At 40.4% G+C, this 24,984-nt stretch overlaps 1 protein-coding gene and 1 pseudogene across 4 annotated transcripts in view; both read left to right on the forward strand.

The window, feature by feature from the left end:
- The window catches only part of GRM8 (glutamate metabotropic receptor 8), a 799,760-nt gene that overhangs the window by 36,964 nt on the left and 737,812 nt on the right, over nucleotides 1-24,984 (forward strand). The window lies entirely within an intron of this gene.
- Nucleotides 14,562-23,027, forward strand: LOC141580044 (cytosolic acyl coenzyme A thioester hydrolase pseudogene; annotated as a pseudogene).

The following is a 24,984-nucleotide window of genomic DNA, read 5'->3' on the forward strand; positions in this document are numbered from 1 at the left end:
TCTTCCCGCCTCCATCTTTCTCCTGTGCTGGATGCTTCCTGCCCTTGAACATTGGACTCCAAATTCTTCAGCTTTTGGACTCTTGGACTTACACTAGTGGTTTGCCAGGGGCTGTCAGGCTTTCGACCACAGACTGAAGGCTGCACTGTTGCCTTCCCTACTTTTGAGGTTTTGGGACTCAGACTGGCTTCTTTGCTCCTCGGCTTGCAGATGTCCTATTGTGGGACTCACCTGTGGTTGTATGAGTCAATACTCCTTAAAAAACTTTCCTTCATATACATCTATCCTATTAGCCCTGTTCCTCTAGAGAACCCTAATACAAGTTCCAATATATGAATTCTGGAGGGACATGAAGATTCAGGCCATAACAAGTGTTCTAGAAGGTTCTACCATACTAACTCTGAGATGTTCTTTGTACTGGCTTTCAGAAGTTTACTAAACAGTCTCAATCTAATGTACCTATGTGGTACCTATAGTACCATGGCACCTATGCGGTACTAAACTGATCATCTTATAAAATATGTGAAAGCATGTCTGTCAGATGTTGAGTCTTTTATTTGTGCTCATTTTCTATGAAACCAAAGGGACAGTGCCTGTGTTCCCCTGGTATCTTGGGGCTGAACACTGGTGGTGAAGACCATCCGGTGGAAAGAGTAGTAGGCTAGGAACTGGAGGGTCTGGTTGTGTGACTAGGAAAAGTCACTGATCACTTTCTGTTTGGGTGCTTTTTCCATAGAAAAGATTTATTATATATGCTGGGATTGGAAGAAATCTTAGAGATTATTTATTTTCACCTCACACCTAAATTATTAGAACTCTTTAAAGCATCTGCAATGAATGGGGATCCAGTTTTGGCTTGAATGGGCCAGAGGCTACACCCTTACAACACCATTGCTCCATTGCTTGATATTTCACAGGCGTGGAACATTCTTTGCACTGAGCCAAAACCTTTTCAGCCAATGCCCAACTCATAAGGGGCTGGGGAAGTAAAACATTATTCAATGTGAATTTAAAAAAACCCAACAGTATGCAAATCCTATATCACTGTGTTTACTGGTGTGGACCTAATGAATGGATCTAGTCTGAATTGTAATACCTAAATTCTTATTTGCTTTCAGCAACTCTCCAAATGGAAAAAATGAACATCTTTTTTATGTGGTCTCATAATCCAGGCATTGAGCTACTGTGGGTTTGTTTTGATAAAAGGGAAAAGAATTCTGCCTCTCTAGGTTAAATGGGAGTGCTCACATTTTTTAAAGCTGATTTTCATGCTTATCTTTAGAGTTTAACATTCCAACTCTTAACAGGGTTAGGAATTCTCCCACTTCTACTTAACAGCTTGCTCACCAGGACACAAGAGCCTAGTTTCTCTAGTGTGTGGTAATATGTGAATTACACGTGGGGATGCTGCAGGTCCAGAAACTCTCATTGAGCCCTAGGGTGGGGGTAGGGTCCCTGATTTGTTGCTTTGTTTTTATAGGCGATTCATTCATTATTTATTCACTCACTACTATTTGCTGAGAGTTCCTGGTTAGTGTTTAGCACCGCCTTGCCTCAGGAAGCCGTAAATATCCTCTTCAACTTCATCACCGGAGGAACTTGGGTGAAGATGGAGCTGCACCAGGCTAGCTGGGGAGGCCCAGAGGACTGGACCTGGATCTCAGGGATTTCCCCTTGGGTGCATTACAATCCCCAAAGGACCCTGCCCCTTTCTCCTGCCAGTCTTAGTCCCTGCATTTGAGGAGGATACTGGGATCCCCCTGGTTCCCTCCAGTCCTGCCACCCTGGAAACTCTGACTCTAGCTCTGAAGGTGTGGAATTGAGACTGAAGCAGGAGGAGGGTGGCAAGTCATGGAGCCACAGACCAGGCAAGGGCTGCTGGATTCTCAGTTTCTAGAATGAATGTCCCTCTGTCACTTTCTTGTTCCTGTTTCACTGAACAGTCAACAGCTGAGGTCTTGGCTGTGTTTCATAATGGATAGTATATTCTTGACTTTAAAAAAGGTGGTGGGGTGTTAACGAGCTTCCTTTCTGATTTAGCACTTGGGTAATTTCTTTCCAGCCACTGGTGTGTGTCCCTGCTCCTTTTCCAGTGCGGTTTCCGGGTGGATTTACTTCCTGGCAATCTCGGAGTGCAAACGAAAGGTGTAGTGTCTTGTTCTAGGTGCTAAATCTTGTTGTGGTAGAGAAAAGGGAGAAACTCGAACTATATTTAAACGTATACAGCAAGTCCCTCGGCTCATGGTTGGCTGGCCCTCGGTTCTTGCAGCTGTGCAGAAAACTTCGTTTATATCCCCAAAGTTAAGACAAACACACACTATTAGACATTCCAGAGTAAAGCTCCTGTGGGAAATGGAATTGGGAACTATGTATCCCCAAGGAAAAGCCAGACATTCAAGGCAAAAACTCAACAGGAAAAGAAAGACATTTGGGCTGCTTATAAACTGGAAAACTCAATGCTGTTCTGTAGTGATATGACTGAAAACAAGTGACAGCTGTGATTACCGGCAGAGTGATGTGGAAGAGAGACTGTGATGCTGGATCACGTCAGGTGTACTGAATCAAGTGGTTAGAGGCCTAGAGAAAGTGGCAGAACTGAGATTTGAGATGAAGAAGCAAGGTGATAATTGTAAAAGCGTTCTAATGACATCGTATGGTCTGCCTTCCAAGAGGATCCTGACTTCCTTGAGGGAAGAGGCACAGCAGAGACCGGCTCTAGAGGCCCAGGGTTTGGTACAAATTTGGTTTCCCACTCATTAGCCAAGTTACTCAACATGTTGCTATGTCAGTTTAATCATGAAAAAAATCACAAGATCTATAAATCTGAAGGAGATTTAGTTTCTTATTCAGGGTTGTAGCCTGCAGGCTGGGAAGCACAGCCTCTGGCAGAGGCTAGTAATAGACACTCTGAGGGAGGAGAGGGTGGAACATGAATTTATGCTGAGGTTGGCCAAGTATACATATTCAGCAGGTTATATGAAGAGCTATAAATATGAAGGGTGAGAGGTACATGTGTGTAAGCAAACATGCATATTACCTGCATCCTGCATTCACTTTGGGATAGAGACTTAACATTTAAGTGTTTTACAAGTAGGCCTTATAGGTCAAAAGGTAAGGCAGGCACAAGAAGGCACTCGAGTTTACAGCCTCTGTAAACCAGCCAGAACCAGTCCATGGTTGGTGGTCTCTTATTAGGAGAAAGTTACTGAACCACAGCACTCTTTCCAGTCAAAGCTGTGGGTATGGCTTGTGAAGTGGGCTGGGGTCAGTGTCTGGTGGTAAAAGTGCTGCAGTTGTTTCAATAGTGCTTATCTTGAGGCCAGTGCACGTTTAACTGCTAGAGAAAAAGAAAAACCTTGTGGCAGTTGGAACAGAATATATTTGTTAAGTGTAGAGGGTACATGACTTAACCCTTGCCTAGCATGGCCTTAGGTAATAGTTATGATTTGGTATCTTATTGCTACAGAGTCTGTTCTGTTAGTCTTAGGATAGCTATGTTAACATTAATGCTGGCCAGTTGCTGTGTCTCAACCACAAAAAGGAGGGATATAATGATGCCTGTCTAGCCAGACATTGTCTTCCCATTCCGATCATGGCCAGGAACTCCATTTCTGAAGTTTCTCTTGGGTCCCCTTAACCAAGAAGGGGTTTGTTCAGCTAGTTGGGGGCTTAGGATTTTAGTTTTAGTTCTCATCATCTATGGAATACTCAGTGTAATAACACCTTCGCAGCAGGATTGTGGTGGGGATTGTCGATGGCAGGTGATGTGCTTAGCATGGCGGCTGCTACTCTTTAAGTGTTCAGTGTTGTTACAGTTATCTGTATTTCTGTAGTCCACATTTGATAATTGGCTCATTGCCAACATTCAGTAAGCATTCGTTGAATAAGCATTTATGATTAGTGTTTTAATAAAAACTTCATCTTTACTTAATTACTTCCCTTCCTTGCTGGTTAATGTTATTTGATGTATTACTGAGACATATAGAAAACTTTGGAATAAAGATTCTGATGGTTCAAATGTGTAGATAGTAAATACAAATATTTTCTCTTAAGAATATAATCAGCACTTTAATAAAAATAGAAAATTGCTCTCCATATGCTTCATCATTTTACAAATATAAATTAGTGTGCAGTTAACCGTATTTCTCCCCAGGTCTGCTCTTTCTCCTGTGTTTAATAAAAAGTGACTGTTTCCTCTCAGATATATAAGTCAGAAACCTAGGAATCATTGCTGCCTCTTGTTTTTCCTTCATTTCTCAAACACATTCATGTTTGTGGTCCTACAAGCCATGTCCCAGTTCATCTCCTGATGAGCTTCTGAACCTGCCTTGTGTGTCTATCTCTGCTATTACAGCCTTAGACTAGCTACTGCCAACTCTTGTCTGCATTAATGGCATAGTGCTCTGGCTGATAATTAAGGAAATGTCTTCTAGAATGTCCAAGTCAACCCATGGTTGAATTTCCTGCTGGCAGTCTCTTTAGTGTTTTTGCACAGAGGATTTATGAAGGATTAAGCAGCTTAGATTTCTGTGGGTCTGCAGAATACTGGAGGTGCTTGTTTCCTTCCCTGGCTGAATGATATATGTGAAGACTGTGGAAGCCTGTTGGACATGCATTTGACATGCACGTGCCTGGGAGTCATTCTGAAGTTTTCTGTTATGGAGGCATATTAATTCTGAGGAAATAAAACTTCTCATGATTACAGGAGATGTAGCTGTGGAAAAGTCCAGCATAGAAAGATGAGAAAACCATTTTCATGTATATCAGAAAAATGTTACATTTTTATCGAAGTTTATTTAACAAAGACCACACATATCTTGAGGTCAACCTACTTAGGGCAATTGGTAACCAAGAATTCAGAGGCTAAACATTTCCATACTGATTAGGAAAATCCAGGTTAAATGGATTAATAGACTCAAGTCGGCTGTTCTGAGAGAGCTCTTTGCCACATTTGGGCAAGCTTATTGATAGGCTTATCAGAATAGTTAGGGAATCCAGCCTGGGAAGGAATCATAAAGCATATTGTAGGACTGGGGTGATTGTACCTCACCCATGAGAGCCACTCATCCTCTTTGTAGGTAGAGGTTGAGGAATAGCCTGGGATGCAGCATTTGGGTGGAGAAATACATTTGTCAGGAAGTAAAACTGAATAGTTCAAAGACTGGTTCTGGTGCCAGTGTCCTTGATGCTGGTGGCTAAGATCTTCCATCTATACCTGGCAGGGCTTCCTAATGGAGTCCACATTGGATTGTGGCTCATAGAGCATAAGATTAGTCATCCCTATGGGGATGTAGATAATGGTCATAAACCTTTCTGCTTCTGGTAAAAAAGAGAGGAGCCTATTTTGTCCATAGGTCCCTGGAGAGAGGTGAGGGAAAGAGATGAGAATACAGGGAATACATGGAGCCTGGGTGGAGAGAGAGGTGACGATCAAAAGGGGAAAAAGTCATGTTTGTGAAAGGCTATATGAAAGTTTGGGCACACACAAAACCACAGGGCCCAGGTAAGCAACTGTAATATTAGCAAGTGGGGGAGCTCCAGCTTTCTCTCTCCACCTTGTCATAGACCCCAGGTGAGGTTTCACGTTCTGGACCTTCCCGGTGGCCTCTGCAGAGTGGTGGAGAGCAGCGGAACAGTGGTGGAGATGCTGACTGCCATGTCAGTGACCTGGTGGTGGCTCTGTAGATGTGACAGTGTGCCAGGTCTCTTACCTGCCCCACAAGGAGACTACTCGCAAGAAGGCCAAAGTAGAAGAAAATGAGTGATTGGTTTTGTGCAGATGACATAGGACATCTGATAGTGCCCTCAAATTGGTTGGGGAAGGCTTCAAAGAAAGCCTGAGTCCTGGTAATGCAGGCATTAATGGAAATGTGACTACACTTGTTTTCATGGGTGGGTGGCTCCTCCCATCTCACTCTCTTGAATGAAAGTTCAATGAAGCCAGAGGTTGCTTTGTTCACTGTTATATGCTTGGCACTTAGTAGGGACTCCATTCGTGTAGTAAAATAGAATGCCCGGATTTTCTTGTCTCATACAGTCAGGATCAGCACAATTTTGTCTTTCATGAAACCAGCAAAGGGAAAAGGCAAAGGCTGTTGAAATGAGTGGGTACTGCCTGTGTGACAGCTGTCAGCGTTGTCCTCTAGCTCCTATAACTGTGGTTCTTGAGGCTCCCACAGTGAAGGGGAATGGAAATGAAGCCATTTGTACATAAGCTACATTTGGTGAAGAGTAACAACTTATTGATCCAGGCTGTCCAGGAAGCCCGTGTTTCTTCTCTATGCCTTTTCATTTCTTGTCTGGGTTGCACTGAAAACACAAATTGTAGTCAAATGTATTAATAGCTTTCTAATGTGAGCTCTCAGTCACAAAGAAATGAAAAGAATTATTTGATGCACTAAAAAAGGCCAGGGTTTCAAGCTGTTTTATTTTACCTGATATGTTACATTTATTTAAAAAAGAAAAAAAAAGAGCAACCCCACAGTAATGTCAAATCAGAGGTGCTTCAGTATGGTTTTCTCAATAGAACTGAATAATATATTAGTGAGTGCATCTAACTAGCAAATGGGATCAGGAGCATCATGGAAATAAAGACAGAAAAGTGCCTTAACAGCTTTAAAATTCACAGATGGCAAATCAAGTAAAAGATCTGCTTATCACCCTCTGAACACTTTGTAAAATGCACATTGGAGGGCTAGGAAGTTTCTAATGGCAAATGCTGTGCTTTGGGAAACCTCGGTGGAACCCTTGGCTCTCTGACATTTAGCTGCTACAGAACAGGGAAGCTGCTTTCCTGACCACATTGCTTTGGCACGGTGAAGTTGTGAAGCTGTTGTGCTTTGCCAGGAGTATCTGAAGGCAAAAGTTAGAGTTAGATATGTATAATAATGCACTGGAGATTAAGCTGTGTGCTGTGTTTCATAAAGTCTTGCACAAACAGCTTGATAAAGAACATTACAGAAAATTAAAAGCTGCTTTCTAGTGTTTGGGCCCCTTGTGTCTACAATTTAGTGAATGTTGTATACATTAACTACATGGCTTGAGTCCTGCTTTTTTTATGCCATGACAATGTAAATTAATGAACTCCACAGTCAATTAGATTCTATAATACATTTTGACTACAACTCTCATATTTAGCATATTTTATAAACATTTCAATTTGACCTGTCCTTATTTGCATCACAACTATTTATATAAATTTGTGAAAATAACATTTAAGAAGTTTTACAGTACAGGCATTTTTTTTTCTAGTTATGGAGGCTTTTTTTTCCCTTTCTTATTTTGTCTCTCCCACTCCCTTTTTCTTCCTTCAGTAAACCAATTCATGCAAAGTTCAACCTTTCAAAACTCCCTGCCACCCACCACCCCCTTTTTTTGAGGTTTTGACAATTGGTTCTTTTTTTGTTTGTTTGTTTCCCAACCTACTTTATTATTTTTTTGAGACTGAGTCTTGCACTGTTGCCCTGGCTGGAGTGCAATGGCGTGATCTCAGCTCACTAAAACCTGTCTCCTGGGTTCAAGCGATTCTCCTGCCTCAGCCTCCCAAGTAGCTAGGATTACAGGCACACACTACCACACTTGGCTAATTTTTGTATTTTTAATAGAGGCAGGGTTTCACCATGTTGACCAGGCTAGTCTCAAATCCCTGACCTCAGGTAATCAGCCTGCCTCAGCCTCCCATGGTGCTGGGATTAAGCCTCCCGTGGTGCTGGCATGAGCCTCTGTGCCTGGCCTCAACTTTATTTTAGATTCAGGGGGTATATTGTATAATGCTGAAGTTTTGGGTGTGATTGAACCTGTTATTCCAGTGCTGAGCATAGCACCCAAAAGGTAGTTTTTCAGCCCTATGGCCACACCCCTTATAGCCTCCAGTGTCTGTTTCCATTTTTACATCCATCTGTACCCCATCAAAATCCCAAATTTAATTACTTGGTTTCTTAACCATTTGCTATCTAATATAAAAATGTAAACACATCTTGATAATATTTACCTATCCATAAATTACATGATGGTGACATTTATAACATGGATCTCTATTAGATATCCAGTAATAACATGGATTCAACCATGTTCTCCTGAAACATAATTTATGGTGGAAACCTAATATGTAGCATTTGGCCTCAAAGACAAGTCTTAGGTCTGTCTTCTAACTGAATGAGGAAATTGTCTAAATAGTATAGGTCGCAGTGGTCTGGCTTTATCAAGCTAAAAAGAGGAATGTATTCTGAAGATGAGGATTCTTGATTCTACTACTGCCTCTGTGAATCACCGTTAGGTCAGAGGGACTTCAAAAGATGAGAATGACTAATTTTTTAGAGGATTAGGATGAAACAGGTATATTTGAAGAAGTCCACTATCTTATATAAATTAATAAATGGATATTTTCCTTGTGTGGTGGCAGGCTTTGGAGTTATGAATCCAAATTCTGGCTCACCCATCTAGTAGGTTTTGAGTGACATTAACTACTTAAATTTCTCAGTCTTTTCCAGTAAAATGGGGATCAATAAAAAATACCATGTAGGATTATCGTAAGGACTAGGAATATGTATAGTAAATGCTTAGCTGCCTAGCACCCAGTAAGTATTCAATAGATAGTAGCTATTAGCAGTATTTATTTGTAAGTATGTAGAGTACATTACGAATCTGAAAAGAGTCTGGGTGAGGTGGCTTATACCTGTAATCTCAGCACTTTGGGAGGCCGAGGCAGGCAGATCACTTGAGACCAGGAGTTGGAGACCAGCCTGGCCAATATGGCAAAACCCCATTTCTACTAAAAATACAGAAATTAACCAGGAATGGTGGCACATGATGGTAATCCCAGCTACCTGGGAGGCTGAGGCATGACCCTGGGAGGCAGAGGTCACAGTGCTTGAGCCTGGGAGGCAGAGGTTGTAGTGAGCAGAGATGGCATCACTACACTCCAGCTTGGATGACAGAGTGACACTGTCAATTAAAAAAAAAAGAAATCTGAAAAGAAAGTTCTGTTTTTGTGGTATATTTATCATATAAAGTAGAACTGATGGTGTTAAGTACAGTCACACATATGCACAAGTGCACACACACGCATTCTAAATCCAAGTTTTTTTCTGAGACAGATTCAAGGAGGAATCTTTCAGCAGTGAATTTTGACTTCTCTGTGAAGATACAGCTCTTTAAAGGGAGCATCAAAATCATTCATTTTCTCCAATGCTTCTTAGGTAGGTGTAGAGTATGCTTAACAAGTATACTCTACTTGTTGATTTGAAACATTAAAGCATATTCAAGCCCACATGTGGAACAATGGTTTTTTCCCACTTATTCTTTCTTAAGGTTATGATAACTTCTTTTCCTTCTTATGATTTGGGGCATCCACAGAATGGTGACATCATTTTTTGACTTCACCCTATTGGTACTCACAGAGAAGAATGAATGAAAGTCTCAGAGGGTTATTCTGTTTGAGGATATTCCAAAAGTGGGTAAATTTTGGATGGTTCTTACCACAATTCTTCCTCTATTTTCAAAGTTAGGAAAATTTTGCATTTTATTACAACATGAAGAATAACTACAAAAATCATAGTACCCTATATGTGTCATGTTAAGTGGCCTGGATCTCTCTGGTTGGTCCTTTAATGCGATCACTGAGTTTGCCATGACTTTCAAGGGGGTCATCTAATAAAACCACCAAACATATTTTAGCAAATTCTAACCCTGAATAAAGTTAAAGACCTGTTAGGAAGAAGGCTTAATTGAGAAGGAAGAAGGGAAACATCATGGACTTATAACACAGTTGCATTTGAGTGGCAGCCCCAGACCTGTCACTTACTAGCTGTGAGTGACCTTGGGTGAGTTATTTAGTGCTATTTTATGCTACACTTTACTTTCGAATGGGAACAATATTACTTATACTAACCTTGGAGTTTTTATATAGATCAAATAAGAAAACTCAAGAAGCACTAGTCACAGTATCTAGCACAGAGTAGTTATTTGATAAAAGGTAAGCTTCCTTCCCTTCTCCCTCACTTTATCTATAAAAAGAGATGAGTCATCCTGCCTACTTGTCTGAGAATGAATATTTGTATTTGTGAGTATTGTGCTTGTGACTATCAAATGAAGCAATATGAAAACACTTTATAAATATAAAGCACCGTGTAACATAAGCAAGGAAAATGACAGATTTTATGATGTTGGATATAACAAAGTTGTGCATCTGTTGAGAAGTTGGTGAAGATTTTAAATTTCACTCCCTTAGAAATTCCTTGGTAATGGAGAGGTGAGTAGTTTTTGTATTCCATATGTACAGGGTTGAATAGTGTTCCCCAAAATTTATGTCCACCTGGAACCTTAGAATGTGACTTTATTTTGAAATAAGATCTTTACATATTTAATTAGATGAGTTAGGGTGAGATCATACCACATTAAGATGGGCCCTATTCCAATGACTTGTGTCCTTATAAGAAGAGAAAACAGACACACAGGAGTGAGGGCCATGTGAAGATGGAGGCAGAGATTGGAGTGATACATGCAGGAGTCAAGGATTGCCAGTGACCACCAGACACTGAAAGAGGCCAGGAAGGGTCCTCTCTAGAGCCTGCAGAGAGCAGGGGCCTGCTGACACCTTGATTGCAGACTTCTAGCCTCTAGGACTGTGAGAGAACAAATTGCTGTTGCTTTAGGCCACCTAAGGTCCTTTGTTATGGCAGCCCTAGGAAACAAATACACACCATACTCCCCCTGTTTTTATTGGTTAGAATTTTGTATAATTCAAATTGACATAAAGATATTGCTTTAACTTAGACAAAAAAGACATGAGGTCTTAGAACTTTACTGAAATTCTGCCAAAAGTGGAAATTAAATCCAACATTATCTACACTTAAAAGTTCCCAAAACATTAGTTTTTCTTTTAAAAAAAATCTTCTAAGGTCAGGCACGGTAGCTCACGCCTGTAATTCCAGGATTTTGGGAGGTTGAGGCGGGTGGATCACCAGCTCAGGAGTTTGAGACTAGCCTGGCCAACATAGTGAAACCCTGTCTCTACTAAATATACAAAAATTAGCTGGGTATGGTGGCATGCGCCTATAGTTTTCTGCTACTGGGGAGGCTGAGGCAGGAGAATTGATTGAACCTGGGAGAAGGAGGTTGCAGTGAGTTGAGATTGCACCACTGCACTCCAGTTTGGGCAACAGAGCAAGACTTCATCTCCAAAATAAAAAATAAAAAATCTGCTAAAGAAGGTATGATGAACTCAGAGCTGGGGGAAAGCTTTGAGCTTCCAATTAGCCCATCCCATCCATTTGCTAAACAGGTGAACTTAGACCAGAAAAGGTATAAGTGGGAATGAGCCTCAGGAAACTTGGTAGATTTTATAATGGAATTCTCAATTCTCCTTTTAAAAATTAAAACCCTGTTTGGTGTCTTGCCACATAACTGATGTGAAAGTTTTGTTTTACTTTTCGAACAATTTTGGGTTAGTCCATACCAAAGCTTTCTTTCTCTTCTCTAAGAAAATATATATATGTGATAAGTACTTCCACAAGTAACCTAAAGCACTGCTGGTTATTTGACATACATCCACAAAAAAGCAAAGCTAAAAAATATTCTAAAAATCAGTAGCACAATGAACTGAATTTTACTGTGTCTGAAGCCTTTTATGTTTTTCCCTTTGGATCATCTTCTGCTTAAAGTAGGCACTGCTGTCGTCATCATCATATTCCTCTAGCTAATTAACGTCCTGTGCAGTTCTTGGACTGGGAGAAAACGGGGAGAATGGTTTGTGCCTTTCTAAATGGAGGCACAATTCGCATCATTTTTAACAATAGTGTGGTTTCAGACAGGGCTGCTGAAAGGTGAAATGAAAAGAAATCCTGTCCTTATGTGTCCCTGTTCCCTCATGATACAGCACAGATAAGGCAGGGAACTGGAGTGGTTGTAATCCTGAAGGGGCAATTGGCATCCAAACCAGTGGAACCTGACTTTTATCACATGTAATCTCTGTAAAGATTTGAAAAGGCCTTGCTTCTCTTTTCACACAGAGGGGTATGTCTGTAAAGGAAGGGACTAACTAGTCACAGTGGCTGAAAGGTACTTTGTCTATTGTTTGTAAACTTGCAATAGGACCAACTCTTCATCTGTGACTTATGGTTTTATTGTTTGAAAGCAATTTTAATTTCTACTTAATAAGCATTCAATTGGTTGTCCGTTAGCAATCATCTTTAAACAGAGTTGAAAATCCATTCTATGAAGGGTGCTGTGGCTTATGCTTGTAATCCCAGCACTTTGGGAAGCTGAGGCGGGAGGATCACTTGAGGTTAGACTGGGGGCAACATGGTAAGACTCTATCTCTCTTAAAAAAAAGTAGCTAGGCATAGTGGTGTTTGCCTATAGTCTCAGCGGGAGGATCACTGAGCCCCGGAGTTTGAGGTTACAGTGAGTTATGATCATACCACTGCACTCCGGACTCAAGCCTGGGTGTCAGAGTAAAACCCTGTCTTTCTTAAAAAAAAAAAAAATCCTTTATAGAGTATCAAATGAAAATTAGCACTGGACAATATAAGCCAGAGGTAAAATTCTGACTTGGCTAATGGACAAACAAAACAAAACAACAAAAACCCACCACAAAATGTATCTCAATGAAAGAAACAGTAATAGTTGCTAGCATTTATTGAGGGCTTACAATGCGCAAGGTGCTTTATAAGAATTAGCTCATTTGGGCTTCCCAGTAGCTGTACAAAAAGATACACCTCAATTTTGTCATTTTCATTTTATAGGAAACTGTCGCTCAGGTGAGTTCAGTAACTTGATTAAAGCCACAAAGCAGATTTGGGATTCAAATTCAGTACATATCTGTGCTCACAGTGACATAAAGACTTGTGTCCAGTTTGTGTGCATCATATTGTGATCTGTATCTGGTATTCAATAGCACAGTAAGGAAATTACAGTTTACAACAATTCATTGCACTTTCAAAATAGCTAATAGAGAAAATTTGTAATGTTTCCAACACAGATAAATGAGGTGACGGATATCCCAATTACCATGATTTGATTGTTATTCACTGTATACATGTATCAAAATATTACATGTACTCCCCAAATTGTATAATTATATCAATAAAAATACAACAAATATGAATGTTGGTTAAACAAATGAGCTATTTGATAATCAAGAATCAAAGACAATCTCATCAGGCCTAGATAAACCAAAAGATCCCCCCACCCCTGCTTTTTTTTTGTTCCTCGTCTAGAAAGCAAAAGACATACAGTATGCACATGATTTGGGGTTTGGATTTCAAATACTTTTGCTAAAGAAATGGCACTGGGTTTACATGTGTTATCGCCCAGCGGAGGTAAGTTTATAGACTGTAAGTGTTTGCTTTGTCCACTTTCTGAGCCCCAAATCATTTAGTAGGAGATGCCTCTGAAATAAGAACAATGAAGAATAATGTTCTCCCTTTTACCTTATGCCAAATCCATACTTGGTGGTCCCTCAGTGTTTGTTACTTTGTTTTCAAAAATAAATGGGTAATATCAGAGAAATCTGTGGTTTGTTTACCTTTTTATTGTTCACTCTTTTCTCTGAGGGATGTTTTCCCTTGGCTGTTTTCCCCTTTTTTCTTTTTCTGACAGACACGTTTCCTTTCATTGGAAGAGATGAAAGAAACTGGTTTTGTTTAGTCACAACCAAACAAAGCAAAATACACATACAAATCAATGGATTTTGAGTTGTCAAGCAGATTAGGAAAAAGTATTGTATCTTTGGTCGCAACCCTTTCCCTCTTGCTAGGATGTGCGTAGAGATAGCTAATTAGCAACTCTTCTGAGATGAAAAGCTTCAAGTACAAACTAAAATGTTTGGCCCTTCCAACTTCTTTGGCAATTCTCTATCTGTGTAGGTTGAGATTTTTTGAAGCATCTTCTTAAAAAGTAGTTTACACATATAAAATCAATGTTTATATGTGAGCATTTAAAAAGTAGATTAGAAACCCATTTGGAAATGGGTTGGAAATCTTGAGAATTTGAAGCCAACAAACTACTCAACCAACTACCCACTACCCAACCAACTACCCAAATAACCAATCAACTACTCAAATAACCTTCCTCAAATCCACATGCTTAAATATGCTACTGTGATGCAAATAATCTAGAAACAACTGAGACCAGTATTAACGAATTCATAATTACAATAAAAATAATTATTATATAGCTAATAGTTATAGTGTATGTACCATGTATCAAGAACTCTTCCAGATGGCCTCTCTGTAATTCCAGCTTACAAATAGGGTATCTAGAATTTTAAAAATTTAATGGAAGGATTGGAAGATTGAATTGAAGAAATCTCTCAGAAGAAACAACAAAAATCCAAGAAAAAGAGATGGGGTTACTCCACGTTGGTTAGGCTGGTCTCCAACCCCCGACTGTAGGTGATCCGCCCACCTCAGCCTCCCAAAGTGCTGGGATTACAGGTGTGAGCCACTGCGCCCGACCCTATTTTGTTTTTAAATATGTGCATGTGTTACTTTCATAGTATTTTTTTTTAAGAGAAAAAAGAGCAAAAAAAAAAAAAAATTAGGAGGATGATTACTTGAGCCCAGAATTTTGAGACCAACCAGTTTGAGATCAGCCTGGGCAACATAGTGAGACCCAGTCTCAAACACCTGCGCCCTCCTGCAGCCACCCGCTACCGCAGCCGCCAGCATGTTGGGCCCAGACGTCTAGACGCCCGCCATCCAGATCTGCCGGATCGTGCGGCCAGATGACGCCAACGTGGCCGGCAATGTCCACGGGGGGAACCATCCTGAAGATGATCCAGGAGGCGGGTGCCATCATCAGCACCCGGCATTGCAACAGCCAGAACGGGGAGCGCTGTGTGGCTGCGCTGGCTCGGGCTGAGCGCACTGACTTCCTGTCACCCATGTGCATCGGGGAGGTGGCCCACGTCAGCGTGGAGATCACCTACACCTCTAAGCACTCGGTGGAGGTGAAGGTCAACGTGTTGTCTGAAAACATCCTCACAGGTGCCAAAAAGCTGATCAATAAGGCCACCCTCTGGTATGTGCCCCTGTCGCTGAAGAATGTGGACGAGGTCCTCGAGGTGCCTCCTGTTGTGTATTCCCGGCAGGAGCAGGGGTAGGAGGGCCGGAAGCGATACGAAGCCCAGAAGCTAGAGTGCATGGAGACCAAGTGGAGGAACGGGGACATCGTCCAGCCAGTCCTCAACCCAGAGCCGAACACTGTCAGCTACAGCCAGTCCAGCTGGATTCACCTGGTGGGGCCTTCAGACTGTACCCTACACGGCTTTGTGCATGGAGGCGTGACCATGAAGCTCATGGACGAGGTCGCTGGGATTGTGGCTGCACGCCACTGCAAGACCAACGTCGTCACAGCTTCCGTGGACGCCATTAATTTTCGCAACAAGATCAGAAAAGGCTTCGTCATCACCATCTCGGGACGAATGACCTTCACGAGCAATAAGTCCATGGAGATCGAGGTCTTGGTGGACGCCGACCCTGTTGTGGACAGCTCTCAGAAGCGATACCGGGCTGCCAGTGCCTTCTTCACCTACGTGTCGCTGAGCCAGGAGGGCAGGTCGCTGCCCATGCCCCAGCTTGTGCCCGAGACCGAGGACGAGAAGAAGCACTTTGAGGAAGGCAAAGGGCGGTACCTGCAGATGAAGGCGAAGCGACAGGGCCACGCGGAGCCCCAGCCCTAGACACCCTTCTCCCGCTGCCAGGGCCCCGAGTAGCCATGGCACCAGGCCCAGTGTCCAGTCACTTAGAAGTTACCTCCTTGGCCAGAAACCCAATTCACATTGAGAGCTGGTGGTGTCTGAAGTTTTTGTATCACAGTGTGTTAACCTATACTCTCTCCTGCAAACCTACACACCAAAGCTTTATTTATATCATCCCGGTGTTGATGCTACGGTGTTGTCCCGAGCGCGGGGAGGCATTCCATGGAAACCCTCGGGAATGCTTCCAAGCACGCTGTAAGGTATGGGGAGAACCCAGGGCCACTAATAAAGCTGCTGCTTGGCTGGGGAAAAAAAAAAAAAAAAAAAAAAAAAAAAAAAAAAAAAAACCACCTCTTATAATCACTTTAAATGTATTGACTCAGTTTCACCAAAACCATATGACAACACTCTTATTATCATCTCTGTGTTACAGGATGAGGAAACTGAGGCACAGAGAAGTTAAGTAACTTGTCCAAGATCAAACACTGGCAAAGTGATAGAGCCCAGATTTAAATTCAGGCAGCCTTGCTCAAGGCTCCACTTTATTGCGTTCAAATTATGATAAATTAACAGGTTATTTGGCAAGACTAGAGGTGATAGTTTTGAAAAATGTAACGATGTGGAAACATGCAGAATAATATGTAAAGGATACTTGGGTGGTTATAGGCATGTGTGGGTTTTTTTTGTTTTTGTTTTTGCTTTTTTTGATAGTCTCACTCTGTTGCCCAGGCTGGAGTGCATGGTGCGATCTTGGCTCACTGCAACCTCTGTCTCCTGGGTTCAAGTGATTTCTCCCACCTCAGCCTCCCCAGTAGCTGGGACTACAGGCATGCCCCATCACACCCAACTAATTTTTGTATTTTTAGTAGAGATGAGGTTTCACCATGTTGGCTAGACTGGTCTTGAATTCCTGACCTTAAGTGATCTGCCCTGCCTTGACCTCCCAAAGTCCTGGGATTACAGGCATGAACTATCATGCCCGGCCGGGCATGTGTCGATATACAAAGACTATGTAGATCAAGATTGAAAACTATTATGCAATAATGGTACATATTAGGGTATAGGAATCTCCCCAAATTTGAATGTCACATTATCTCTTCATAAGTAAATTAATAAAAGTCCATTAAATTAAAGTGCTCATTATGTTTTTATTTTGCCATTAATAACTGTAGGTGAGGTCATTTCATATATCCCCCACTAATTAAGAAGTTATGTCTGGGCGAGGTGGCTCACGCCTGTAATCCCAGCACTTTGAGAGGCTGAGGCTGGTGAATCATGAGGTCAAAAGATCAAGACCATCCTGGCCAACATGGTGAAACTCCATCTCTACTGAAAATACGAAAATTAGCTGAGCATGGTAGCGTGCACCTGTAGTCCCAGCTACTCGGGAGGCTGGGGCAGGAGAATCCTTGAACCCAGGAGGCAGTGAGCTGAGATTGTGTCATTGCACTCCAGCCTGGTGACAGAATGAGACTCCGTTTCAACAACAACAACAACAAAATTTATAATAACGTAGAGAGTGACTTAGCAAATGAGTGTCCCTTAAGTATTTTATTTTCCATCCACTCATTTATTCAACATTTATTAAGTGCTGGTATTTTATACCAGGCTCTGTTTGGGTGCTGGGGAAGACAAAGATGTGTAAGGAAAAACAAATGCCTTCAAAGATAAAAACCAGGCATTTTGAGAGAGGGGGTGGATAGGCAAGTACACAAATAGCCTAAAGACAGTGGCATGAATGCTATGAAGAGAGACGCTCAGAGTTTGGTGGGAGCAGAGGGAAGAGCACCTCATCTTTCCAGATAGGCTCATAAAGGAGGCCCAGAGGAGTCACCTGAGTTAAGTCTGGAAGGAGGAGTAGGAAGTGTCCCTGGGAAGATGGTGGGGAAGGCCCTTCTAAGTTGACAGGAGAGGGAGGTGAAAGTGCATAGGTCCAGAGGGGATAGAACTAGCCACCTGGAGGATTTTAAGTAATTCGACAAGTCTGAAATGAATAATTAGGATTGCTGAATCCAAAAGGGCCTGGCTTCACAGGGGTAGAATTATGTAAGATGTGTGGCTTAACTAGTTTTGTTCGTTCTGAGCTCAATAATTATTAGCTAATTTTTAACTTAATGTCTAGTTAAGATTTTCCCCCATCCAGGTATTCATTGACAATAATACCTAGACTGGAATTTTTGAAGATGACAAAGTTACTTGTTTTCAGTAACTGATCCCATGTTTCATAAAGAAAACTATATATGAAATAACATGATGTAAGCATATGTAGGTATGTTTTTCCATCTCCATATCTACATTAAAATAGTAATACAAGATAAACTAATTTTAAAGAATAGATAGTACATTTAAAATTTAAAATATTTTTTAATTGACAGCATTTGTACATATTTTTTGGGTGCAGTGAGTGGAATGAAGGTTAAAGCACCCATTGTGGGAAGGATGGCAAAGAGAAATGGGCAAGGACCAAGTTGCTATGGGAGTGATCCACAAGAAGATCACTATTTGATCCCAATAAATAACCTAACAAAACTAGAGAAGTCAAAGTGAAACTTTATTTTGACATTTTAATATTCTACTTGATATTTCACCTGGGATCTGGGGTGGGGGAAGGGGGATTTAGACACCTTGTGGCCTGGAGGTCCCTGGGAAAACTTGACTTGACTGGTATTTATTAATCCTTTTGATATAAAATCTCTTAAAATGATTTTCCTATGTAAGTGTGACTAAGGAGCAATTTATGCTGATTTCCCTGATGTCTTGCCAAAATCAGCCTCATTACTTGGTATTCACATTTTCCATGTCCCATATGATGAGTCCATCAGAAAAGCTAGTTAAATGAGAATTAAGATGACTTCTTATGGATTAAATGTTAAGAGTTTGTTGGAATGGGGCAATTTTCCAAGTGTTATTTTCTTAATTTTAAAAATAAAATATATTTGGTGCTTGAACAGATATGCCCCAGAATCAGCAAGGTACCTTGTCCTTTGATTATGATACAGAAGGAGCATATTGATCTTTAGGGTTATTAAAGTTAAAGGTGGAGTGGGGGCTTTCTTCAAAATATTCCATTATTTTATAAGCCTTGGAAGTAGAATGGATATTTAGAAGATAACTTAATCTGACTCCCTTATAATAAGAATACTCATAATGATGATAATAGCTAACATTTACTCCCATCTGTGTATTAGCTTATTTAATTTACACTGCAGTCCTGCAAACATTGTTCTTATTTTACAGATGAAGAAACTAAAGCTAAGAGAGATTAATGAAGTTGTCCAAGGTCATACAGCAAGTCAGTGTCAGAGATGTTTCACCTTGGCTTCTAAAGCTCACGTTTTTCTATCCTCTACTGCTTCATTATATACTTGAGGATGCTTAGGCAGAGAAAAGCTAGTTATTAGCCCGTGGTAACGAGGTCTTGCTCCTCTCTGGGTGCCCTCTATCACCAGTGGGGTGGCTCATCTTTGAGATAGGGCCTCATGCGTCTTGCTCATGCTTCAAGTATAATTCACGTAATGACAGTGATTGAATGCTAATGCTCTTGGGATCTTATGTTGTATTTTTGTGTCTATTTTTGTTTTCTGATGCTTGGATCAATGATGAAAATGTTTCCTGAAAACAGATACTGCAGAAAGAGCTCTTTGGATGGACTGGAATCTAACTTTTAGAGATGCCGAAGCTTATGAAAGCAGCTTCCTAAACTATAACAGTATTTTTTTCCCCATCTTTTCCTGCCACTTGCAAGACTATTACATTTGAGAAGGTGATTATTGGGATATGTTCCATAGCCTCCATTCTTCACTCAAAATATTACCAGTTGCTCAAGAGAAACTGCTACCTCACTCTTGAAGCCTCAGCAAGACTCAAAGCCTTTTGAAATGCCCTGGGAGTCTTGCTGCAAATTAGAGTTGATATGAGAATTAACCCACCTCACACTCACTTTGAAGTTTTGTCCTGTGGAGTTGAACTACCTACATGGGGATTCACTCCAATAAAGAAAAGTAGGTTTTTACCTATTTGGGTCTTCCAGCAAATGATACGAAAATTCAAACTTCACCACAGCCTGAAACATATGCTTGGGTCAATGGTATAAACTCTCTCTTCCACTGACCAGCACTTTGACTGGACATCGATGGGAGTTATGGCTTTTATATTCTTACATATGTTTGAAGGTTGTATGTATGATGATGCTGTATTCTTTTGGTGAGAAGAAAAGTATTAAAAATACCAACATGTATTAAAAGCATAAAAATACATTTGTGTTATGCATTTACATTGAGTAAGGCTCAATGTTAGCCACTTAAAAGCATAATTGGGCATTGGGCATTCTAATATGGTTTTATCCTTAGAAAATGTGTAATGTGTAATCTATTAGGGAAACAGTGAAAACTTACGTCATGTGGCAGCTATATGGTAGCTATAAGTCAGTAGAGAAATTAAAAGCTATTCTCTGTGGAGATCACACTGACTTTGGATTTTGAGTATTCTGAGAAAGTGAGAAATTAGGCCTTAAGAGATGAGTAAAATATAGGCTTGGAGAGGCCTGAAGGTGGGAAACGTGAGGTGCTTTTGGGGGAATGGGATAAATGGGTCAGTCTGGCCAGAGTGGGGCAGACTGTGCATGCAGAAAGTGGGAGTGTGGACTGGCTTTGCTCCAGCTTGACATCTCTTCTTCACCAGGTTTTCAGAAGCTTCAAGCATGATTAGACATTTTGTTTTAATAAAGTGAAGCATATGAGGATGATCACCCAGTCCTTGTAATTGTGCAGAACATGACCTTCATGTTCAGTGGTACCAGGGGTTCCTTTGCTATGTACAATATAAAGTGCTCCCTGGCTTGGAGTCATATATTTTTTATGTCTCTCAGACTTCTTTCCTTTGTAAGACCTGATGGGCTCCCTGAGACTCGTGATAAAAAGCACAAACCTATCGGGTGAAAGCGGGTATGTCATAAATTAACACACAAGAGCTCAGAGAGCTTTCTTTGGAACAGTCTAGAATCTGAGACCACAAATTGCAGTTTCTCCCAGAAACAGATTTTAGAGTTCAGCTCCCTAGAGCTCACAACCCTGCCTGAGGAATTTTAAACAACAACAACAAACTGCAAATAGACTAAAATTGCTTTGGTGTCTATAACAAACTTTAGTTAGCTATTCAAAATAATGATGCATAATTTGGTAGCACAAAACATATGTTCCTCTTTTATGCATTTGTTCTATTTACTTCCTCCTAGTTTTTATTTGAAAAGGTATTTCACATATATTCTGTGCCCCAGGTAGAATTTCTTAATCAGACTATTGTGCAGATCTCTTCATGTTGAGTTTACTTATGAGGTAGCAATACATTAAGGAAATAGCAGTTGTTAAACACCGTTTTTTTAAAAAAGGGAAAAACGTGTTTCATCAGTTTGCTGCCACAAATGGAAACATACATGCAAAACCATGAGTTTTAATAAATGTGACATAAGTTAACAGAGCATGGAAGAGAGAAGAATGGAAAATGGTGCCCCTAAATCAATTTAATGCAGTGGCAACCCCAAATAAACAACAGATTGGGCCTCTTCAGCAAAACACCCTAGAAAAACGAAGCTTGTCAGAAACTGTTCACAGTATATTCTTCATCATATTGCAGCAGAGATTATCTGACAGAATTAGGCAGAAAGTCAGTTATGAGAAATTTGTCCTCTTGGTAGCTAATGTTGAAAATATTATTTATATTAACAGGTAAAATAGGCTGGCAGTACACAAGCAATTATCTAAATTTTATGGATATGGTTCTGACCGTAAATCTGTGTAATGATGGCATATCTCTTATGAGACTATATTACCTTTCAGGTTACCATAATTGCATTGAATGAAGAGAATGTCCACTCGAAGATTAAGGCATCAGAGTGATAGTCACTAGCTGATAGATAGGCAGGCAAAAAGGTCCTGGTCTTTAGCAACAAAAGAAACTTTCCAATTAGCTATAAATGAATATAATTTGAACACTGACCCCTTTTATATTCATTATATTCTCTGGAACTATTTCATTGCTAGAAGGTTAAGGGATGTGAAATTAAAACACTCTCCTTTTTCATATGATAAAAACAATGTAGGTAGTTAAACTCTCGAATGCATTGAACCCAGAAATAGAGATTCTGATTTTTTAGAGATGAAATGTTATTTCATTTCAGCATTCTTTCAATGTGATGCTTCTGATATTGCAGAGTTATTTAGTCTTGGCCCTGATGTAAAGGAGTTGGTATTTCTAAAATATAAACTTACATAATTGAATCAGATGAGAAATACAAATCTAGGAATCAGAATCTAATACTTTTCATTTTGTCAAACCTGTTAACTGAAAGTATTAAATTAAAAATGCTGAAATAATTTTTTTAATCTGTTCATAATCCTTGTTATATCAGATAGGATATTTCAATTCTCTCTAAAAATTAGAAAAATGTACTATTTTTATAGACTTACATTAATGTTCAAAGCTTTTAGTAGCTCATAAAAATGTTTTATCAGGCCACTTGACTAAAGAATACCCATAGAGAAAAGAAATCAATTCATTCACAGCATGATTTTTTTTTTACCTCAAGCTAATATTTAATTATAATGACAATAAAACTGAGTTCAAAAAATAATGTCTGAGCTGGATATTTATTAGAAAAAAGGCACCCTCTTTTAGTTTGGTTACTTCAGTATCTATAAATATGCGTGGGTTCCATCTTTGCAATTCATAATACTGTGCTTTTTATTTTTATGTAAATATACTTGGGGTAGATGGCATCATTGGCCTTAATTCTCCATCTCTCCCTGTACTGCTCCCTTTGCCATTTAACTTTACAGTTCATTTCCGCTGAGGGCAGGACATACTAACAATTCTGTTTCTGGGCTCTGTGTGGCTTGCTTTGGCTACTAGAATGAGGTAGAGATGAGGGTATACCAGTTCTGAGCTTAGACCTCAAGAGCCCTTGTGTATTTCCAGTGGCAAGCTCCTTTTCCATTGCCATGCCAATATGTCTGCATACCCTGCTAGAGGATGAGGGACATGTTGAACAGGGCAGAGGAATCCCAACTGCCCCAGCCAAGGCCAGCTGATAATCGGCTAACTTGCATCTGACTGCAGACGTGAACAAGTCTGGCCAAGATTAGCAGAGCCATCTAGCCAACCCTCAGCTGACCCATGCATAAACAATACATGCTTATTGCTGAATGCTACTGAGGTTTTTGTGGCTCTTTGTTATGAAGTATTCTTTGTTATGGAAGTAGATGTCTGTTATATTACTTTTCCTGGTATATCATCAGAGGTCAAAATATGTTGACTTGTATTTTTTTTTAGCAGTGGGGATGGATGAGTTGCTATAAGCTGGTTGCTTTCTTTCAAAAGTTTCTCCTAATAGCATAAATTTGAGGGAGATGATTGGCTCCTGGTGGGTGGGGCGGGGGTGGGTCACAGAATAGTTTTAACCTTGTAAGGCTCTGCTCCATGGTTCATGAACCAGACAGAGATTCAGTCTTTGACCTTGACTTCTTTTTACCCACATTTATCAGTTTTACTTCTTTACCTTTCTTGTTTCTCCTTTTTCCTTTTTTAATTGTTCAGCAAATATTAACTAAACATTAGTGCCTCTTATGTCAAACAGTCATTGTGGGACCACACGGACTAGACTGAGGGAGGATTTGCATAATGCACTTAATTTGAGCCAGTTAAGAAACAATTTAGGTAAAACATGAATTTGGGAATATCTGCTGAATATTTAGGCAAACAGTTCTATCAGAAGAAAGAAAAAGAAACTGGACATGCTGTACAGGGCAATGAGACAGAATTCTGCAGATCCTCTATCAAACTGAATGTAATGATGCCCATCCCGCTCTGGCCAGTCCTAAATAAAGCCACTTCTCTGCACTGGAGATGACTCATTGCATTCACAATAAGGCATTTGAGGACTACTGTTGTTTACAGAAAGCATCACCAGCAGCAGGGTTTAAGAATACTCTACAGTGAAAACATAAACACATTTGTAATGATGAGTGATGGAAAAATAGCTCAAACCTGCTTAGGTCTGCAGGTCTTCCTAGCATACTGTGTATACTTCTGTTAGGTGGTAGGGAGGAACTGCCACACTGGAAAGAGAACACGAGGGTAGATGTTGGACTACAATCCAAATTCCTGTAAAAGACACTTCTGAAGCTTCCAACTTTTATTGCAGTTTTGGATTTATGATACAATAGAAGATGCGGGGCAATGGAAACCATGAGAAAATAAAAGTTCCTTTCACTGCTTTGGAGGCTCAGTGTTTATATTTTCATTTAATACAAGATAAAAGTCACAGGGATAGGAGTGTGGACAACTGATTGGAGGAGAATTGTTGTCAGCTCAGCTCTGGTGGATTGATGGGGGAGGCTGTGCCAGGTCAAGGTGAGTGAATGTCACCAACCTTGTCTGGAGGGTTTGGATTTGACTCGCTGCATAAAGTGAATTACTTGATTTATTAACAAACCTTGCTTGCTATTTGATAAGCACTGTACCAGGCTTGGCTGGAGGTGCTCTTGATAGATGGGTTGGGGAGATTAAGCATGGCATGAGAACAAGTTAGAAAAAAATGATGTCAAATGTTATGTACAAAGTAACAATCTTATGTACAAAATAATAAAGCACAGATGGCAGTCCATTCATTGAAGATGGTTTTTTTCAAGGTGAGTGTTGGTCTTCTGCACAGTGCTTGAGATGGAAATGATTTGGCTGAGACTGATAAGCGCTCCAGATGGGGCATGACATTGGTACTGGTAGAGGGGAAAGCATCTTGGGGCTCAAGTAGCCTTTCATCCTAGAAACCTTAGCAAAGCTAAGTTCTTCCTGTTCCGTATTTTATACATGTCTTTAAGACCACGTCACCGTAATTAAGAGGCACAATCATTTAGAACCGATGACTCTTGGCTCAGTTACCTTACCGGTTATGTGACTTGGGCCACATATTGACCTCTGTTTTTCAGTTTTCTCATCTATAAGGTAGAGTCATCAATAATGCTTCTGTCATAAGGTTATGGTGAGGATGCAGTGAGCCCTCCTGAAATACCCTGTGTAGAAGTGCTCAGAAATGATAACTGCTGTTGCATGTCAAAGGTAGGAATAGTTTTCTTGTATTTCTAGAACCTAGCACTATGTTCTTCCATTGTAGACACTCAGTAAATTTTGTTAGGTGGATGTGTGAAGAGTGGATGACACCAAGGGGCCAACCCCAAAGAAGATTGTTACATGACATCAAGTGAGTTTAGTGGAGGAATAATGAGATCACA

The sequence above is a fragment of the Saimiri boliviensis genome, chromosome 10 (genome assembly GCF_048565385.1).
Source record: "Saimiri boliviensis isolate mSaiBol1 chromosome 10, mSaiBol1.pri, whole genome shotgun sequence".
NCBI classification, from domain to species: domain Eukaryota; kingdom Metazoa; phylum Chordata; class Mammalia; order Primates; family Cebidae; genus Saimiri; species Saimiri boliviensis.